The following is a 7,655-nucleotide window of genomic DNA, read 5'->3' on the forward strand; positions in this document are numbered from 1 at the left end:
TTTACCCTTAATATTTTAATCTTCTGTTTATATAATATTTTTTATATTATATATATTTATTTTTCATAACCGATGTATTTATCATTTTATTTAAATTCATTTATATTATTAATAAATTCTTTTATAAATTAATTACAAAATATAATGGTATTTTTTACATTCAAAATTTTTATATTATAGGCATTAAGTATGTATGTGTGTATATATAATTATGTATATAGATACATATTTTGATTCACTCTTATTTTTTAATATCTATATAGATAAATGAGTTTTAGTTGTCAGTATGAATTATTTTGTAAATTGTAATTTAAAATTCATTAACAATAATCATTTAATTAGTAATAAATATAGATCTACAGCAACACCATATTCAGTGGAATCCCCTAAGTGAGGTATGTGGAGGGTAGGGGTACACAAACCTTACCACTACCGTGGGGAGGTGGATAAGTTGATTTCGAAGGACCCTCGACTATTAATTAATTTGTATTACCTGCATTGAAATATATTTATAAAAATATAATTACCTATTATTTTCACGTATAAATAGATATTAGAATTTTTACTTTTAATAAAATTAATTTTTATTATTTTGCTCATTTATTTCATTATAGAATGTCATTAACTTATATATTGAATTAATATTTCTCACTTTTATTTTTTCATCTAAAAAATAATCTTTATCTTTTTATAGAAAATATGTTATATAGATTAAAAAATAAAAATTGTGTTTATAAAAAAAAAAAAAATTTAAAAATATTCAAATGTTGATATAAATACAAGGGTAGAGTAGGTATTTTGAAAAGTCAAATAAGAAAAAGGAGGGAGAATGATTATTGTTCAAAGTTGAGGAGTGTTTAATTTTTACAACAAAGTTCGAAGGTGTAAATAATTTCAACCCTTAAAAATGGGTAGATTGAAAATCAATTATGTACCTAAAACTTTTCAAAATGAATATTAATACACAAAAATATTGCATAATGCCTTGAATTAAGCAGCATATATGGAAAAGAATATTAATGATCAAGTGTCGTCATAAAATTACATGGTCCTAATCTATACTCTCTCCATCCTAAATTATCCGTTTCAAATTTTCTAATTTGATTTCTCATTTTACTTGTCTTTTTTTATTAATCAATAAAAGATAAAAAAAAAATCATGTTTTACCCTTTGCATTAATTACTTTTTCTTTAAAGTAAAATGTAAACATCATTTAATAAGAGTATTATGGTAAACTAGGCATATTATTAATTATTTTTCTTAATCAATGTGTCATCTCAATTTGGAATGGGTAATTTGAGATGGAAGAAGTATTTAAGATGTCAAGTCAAATAAAATTTTACCTTATAAAAGAATATTTTCTTAATTGACCAATTATATAACCTTATATATAGACTTTAACAATCTAATCTTACATCTTTATTAGTTCTTTATTTTTTTTAACCATATTTAGAATTAAATTACTTAAACTACAAATAATTATGTCAAATATATTATTTCTTTCGTAATGATATAATTCATTTTTACACATTATTGATCAATATGGATCACAATATTATCTAATATGTCCAAATAACTTTATTATAATATATTACGAGGAAACCACCCACAGCAATTATGATTTTATTTCTATTACATTTTTTATTTCATTATATTTTTTTCTCCTATTCCTTTATTTATCTCCAAATATTTTTGAATTTAAATTCAGATATTTAAGATTTTGCATTTTTGCTTATATTTTAATTTTTAAATAAGAATTTTCTTATGATTACACTTGTCATCCTAGGAGTGATTTGTCTATCTTATTAGATATAGATAGAAGAAAGATTGTTAGTTTAATTATTAATTTATTAAATTATTAGTAGCAGTTTAAGTTTTTATTCTTATTTTTTAAAGAAAATTCGTGTTAAATTATTAAGAAATATGGACGTGTATTAGCAACAGTTTTCTAGTGAGTGTACGATTTTTTTTTTAATTTTTTTAAAATAGAAATTTTCATTGTGAAGGAAAGATAAGTGCTTTTTTAAAATATTTTATGATTTTTAAAATATTTTTAAAAACAAATTACTGTTTTTAATGGTAAACTAGTATTCGTCTCACGCGATGCACGGATTATTTCAAACTTAAAATATCAAAAGGAAATAATACAAATATACGTATACAAAATATGTATTTTATATTATAAGTATTTATTTTCAAATTTTTCTTATGAGTCATTGTTAATAAAAAAAATATATATATATATATATATATATATATGTAGTATTCAATATTTATTACTTCAATACTGTTAATTTCTTCAAACAATATATAATTTGTATAAATTTCACTGTTAGAAAACTGAATATGAAAGTACAACTCAAAACCTTAATTATTATTATCAACGTATTGTAAAATTGAAAAACTATTTTTAAAAATATGATTAGTTGCCTTGCTTTCAAAGGAAATCCAACAAAAATAATATTCAGTGAAGTAAATGTAAAGTCGAAGTAGTGTATAATTTTCTCAGAAACACTTAGAGCACATATAATATCTTCATCATCATCCAAACTTCACTTCTTATTTTTTAAAATTAAATTTTGGACTTTGAAGTTGTACTCCTTTTATCTAAAATACTAATACTAATAATAATATAGATTTTGATTTTATTTAAAGGAAATAAATATATTATACATCCATTCAATATTTGATGTGTTTCTCATGTTCTTGATTATATTTTTCACTACTTAATACTAATTTATATTCGAGGTGTTTGGTATGATGGAAAATATTTTCTGAAAAAAAAATTTCAATTTTTTTTTGTTGGTTGTACTAAAATAATAAAAAAATATTTTTCAAGTTAACTCATTTTCCTCTATTAGAGGAAAAATAACTTCCCTTATGGGCCAAGGGAAGTCATTTTTCGGAAAATAAAAAATGTGACTTATGCCCATCCCCACCCCTCTTCCCCACCCCAACAACACTCATATTCACATTTCTCAAAAAAGTTACATTACTCGAAAATATTTTTCACTGTGCTTTGCTTCAATTTTTCACTGCTTGAAATAAAAAATAGTGAAGCCCGAATTTTTTTCTTTTCCAATGTTCGTTGAATGTATTGTTATTTCCATATGCATAGAAGAAGACTTACCTATGTTACTGTTGCTAATTGCATATTTCATTTTGTCATCGATGTAGCTTGTTTCACAAGGTTAAATAAGTTTGTCGTTCCGTTGTATTTCTATTGATTGCAGTATCTTGAGATTGTCTAATAAGATGTTGAAAAGTGTCTCCTATATTTGGTAATTAGTAGTTGATTAAATTTAGTGATTGTAATATTTTAGTATTCGATATTAACATTATTTGTTATGCTTAAAGTAGTTCTTACGAATTGTTGAGTTGCTAGAGGTACCGAAATACTAGTTAACAGTTAGTAGTATTCTCTAAAAAATATTTTTTCACTCACCAATCAAACATTAGAAAATATTTTTCTAAAAAATATTTTCTACTCACCAACCAAACACCATAAAATATTTTTCACTCACCAACCAAACATGAGAAAATAAGTAGAAAACCAATTTATTTTTCAAAAAAACATTTTCTAGAAAAATATTTTCCATCGTACCAAACACACCCGAAGTGGCTTTACATTTTTCTTTCCTATTATATTTCAGTAAATAATTATGAGTTTCAAACTTGAATATTAAAATATTTAGTATGAATTAAAATCATTTATATCTATTATATTGGTTGAAAATTTCCATTTTGACTTTATTTATTATAAAGTGATTTATGTGCATTTCTGTGTAGTGTACGACGTATGTGTGCACAATCAGATAACTGGAAATAATTATGCCTATATTCTTAATATACCTTAACGTGACCGATGAATATATAATCATGCTTGTATTCTTAATATACCAACATATTCAATGTATCCATAAAGTGCATGGAGTCTGCAAAAAGTAACTATACGTAGTCCATATCATTTTCTCGAATGAGATAGAGAGCATTTTTACGATAAATCTCAGCTTCTATTCTTTACATACCTCAAATAAATCATTAAATGACTTTTCAATCATCTTTGTTGCTTTCCGATTCCACAACATAAGAGAAATTGTGACAGTGTAATCCAAAACTTTAACTTGAACGGACTACGTTAGCAACTCTGGAATATCGATTTTAGGGTAAGTAGACCTTTGGTTCGGGGTCCCGGTGCACCCGAGCTCATTTTGACATATTTATCGAAAAGTTGAAAAAGTAAAAATATGGGTGTGAGACCCACATTTGGTTAGAACTTTGATTTAACTAATTAAATCTCAACCATTAATTTTAACTATGACATGTGTCTTCAATCCAAGCAAGAACTTGGAGAAATTGGAGAGAGGGGAAATGGAGAGAAATCGGATCCATTAACACATATATTAGTTGTTCCAAATATTTTTCTATCTTTTACTATTTAAAAACAATAAAAAAAGTGAAGCAACTATGGAATTTTAAGTGATGACAATTGGATGAATTATATGCTAGTATTTGGGTGAATGAGAGGTTGCATCCTTTGTTATTAATAATAAATATTATATTATTTAAAAGAATAAGTTATGGGACGACCAAGGACATTATAGTTATTTCATAATATAAATTCATCATTCAAAATTTATCTCTTTTTGTGGACCCATTTTCCATTCAATATTTTTCTCTCTTCTTCGAAATGCACTATTTCTCACTTCTCAACTTAGTTCTATAACCCAAAAAAAAAATATTCTCAAAGTAAACTACAATTTAATATTTATTATACTATTTCAAATTAATATCATTTTAACAAGTTTTGAGTTTCAATAGTTGCATTTAGTTGGCTACTATCCAATCAAAAAAATTATAAAATTTTGTTCCAAGTTATTTTTTTTAATAAAATGTTAAAATACTCACAAATTATATATGAAAAGACCTCCCTCTTTACTACACTACTTGAAAATAATTTCAAAAAATATTTTGAAAAGAATATATTCATTTTATACATGCAGCATGAGAAGTACCATTATGTAGGAGTATACTACTTCATCTATTATCAAACCTAGTTTGATACTTTTTTTGATTCACTAAAATTCAATGTTACATAATTTCAAAATACATAAATATATAATTAAGATTTTTTTCAATAAACAAAGAAATGAAACGAGAGAAAAATATGAAAGATAAATAATTTCTATTACAAAGGAACTAAAATTTTTAAAACAATTGAAATTACTAAAAAAGTATAGCCATATATTTAAATTTAATAAGAAATTATGTTATAAATGATATTTTTAGGATAATTTGATCAATTTTAAAATTTAGTGGTGTACAATATTTAAAAAAAAAAAATTTAAAGCCTATATAATAATATTATAAATCGTGTTAAAAAAAATTAATATACTACAAATTATCATGTAAAGTGCTAAATTTGATAAGTATTATTAAAAAGTGATTGAGAATTCTGAGATATTACTAAGATCTCAAAAATAAATAAACATAATGAAAAAGAAAAATAATATATGAAAATTTGTCTCTTTTTTGTCATAATACAAAAAGCATATTTATATTTTTTTCATTTTAAAAAAATTATAAGATGCTTAATTAACAATAAATCATGAAAATTATTTAACAAAAAAAATATTGAGCTGATATTGGGTCCGTGCATAGCATAGAATACATCATCTAGTAATATATGTAGATACAGATATAGATGCTACCAGAAAAATTCCTGTCATTATAGTTGTGATCTTAAGCTCCATATAATGGGTAGGCAATCGAGTTTCCTCCAACATTTTAAACGTGGCTTCAATGTCTCCTGTGATCATACAAATTTTTTTGAACTTCATTCGAATTATTACATCAGTTAAGGCTAAGAAACCCCTACCAAGAATGATACGTACATCTTTGTCAGCCAAATGATCTAGTATAATGAAAGAATGATATCCTAATGTAGCTTAATTTACTAAGCGACGACTCTTCTCACTCTTTTTTATTTTTAAAGAGTTGTAACATCAAATTTCATTTTTTGCGAGACTCGACATGTGTGCATGGAGAACAATGAGTAGCACATTGTGCAACGGAAAAATAATTCATATAGCCAGAATCAATAATATTGGGACATTTTTGGTTACGATAAATTAAGCATGTAATAAGATATTTTTTCTTTGAGTAGAGTTATTGATTTTTATGTAATCAAAATTTGAGCATTTTTAAGTGTAGAGTGCTAATGCCTTAAGCAAGCACTTACATTGTATTTGTTGTTTGCTAACAAAAATAAAAATGTAGAGACCAAGATTTTCTCCTAGAGATTGGGCTATTCAGACAAGTGAAGCCCCCGAATCTTGTCCATGTGAAGTGTGGAGACGTAATATATCTATCTTCGAGAGGATATATGACTTAGGAAAATCCATTTCTTTGTTTGTTATCGTGCGTACTTGATTCAATCGAATACCAAGATTCATTATTTTAGTCTCACGTGAGGTGAGGTCACAAGATATTATGGCTAGAGATCAGTAGTAGCCCATTGGATGGAGACTTCATATCCGAAATGCAGGAAGCATTTTCGGGACCAAAGTTTGCATTTACGCTTCAGAATAAAAACCACATGCAATTAATGTTTTGATTACTTCGTCCACATAAAACCCATGGAAACACAGAATATCAAGCAAAACACTTATGAGTATCATCATCAAGTCCATCAAAAAACTCGTCTGGAGAATTTTTCGGATAGCACTAGCCACTATTATTGAGGAATTGCTCTTAGCTTTTGGAATTCACATCTCAATTCTTTTACCGATCCTCCTAGCAAATGTGACCCTAATGTCACAAGAGCTAATGGTAGCTGACCTGAATGTCTTGTGCTAGCTCTACATATTCTTCTCGTGGAAAACTGTTACGGGTAGTTTGGTTTGAGGTGTTGAAGCAAATAATCTTGGGATAAAATTTTTTATTGCATGTTTAGTTGGAAATATTCGGAATAACTTATCCGAGACTAATAAATAGTCCCGGGATAAGTTATCCACTCAATTGGTGGGATAACAATTCCATCATAATTTATCCTTGAGATAAATGTATGAAAGGACAAAAATACCCTCAAACTCTATTATTTTCATTTTTCACACACACACATATATATTTTTTATATATATATATATTCATAAATAAATTATGTATATATAATAATAATTAACGTAAACTGATAAACTGTATAATAATTATGTTTTGAATTTATAATACATATTATGAACATAAATATATATTATGAATAACGTATAATATATTCATAAATATATATAAATTATATATTTATAAATTATGTTTAATTAACGTATAATATATTCATTAATTATGAATATAATATATTACGTAATATATAATGTAATTACGTAATATATAACCTATAATATTATGAATATATATATGTTAATTATGTTTAATTATATCTATATTATGTTAATATATTTAATTATAATATATTATGTTTAATTATATATAATTTAATTATATATAACATAATATATAACGTAATATATTCTCACACACATAAATTATGTTTAATTAACGTATAATATATTCATAAATAAATAAATTTTGAACAGTTTACCGTTCAAAATGGTTGTAAAATATATAAATTATGTTTATTTATATATTTTAATTTCCCT

The sequence above is a fragment of the Capsicum annuum genome, chromosome 6 (genome assembly GCF_002878395.1).
Source record: "Capsicum annuum cultivar UCD-10X-F1 chromosome 6, UCD10Xv1.1, whole genome shotgun sequence".
Lineage (NCBI taxonomy): Eukaryota > Viridiplantae > Streptophyta > Magnoliopsida > Solanales > Solanaceae > Capsicum > Capsicum annuum.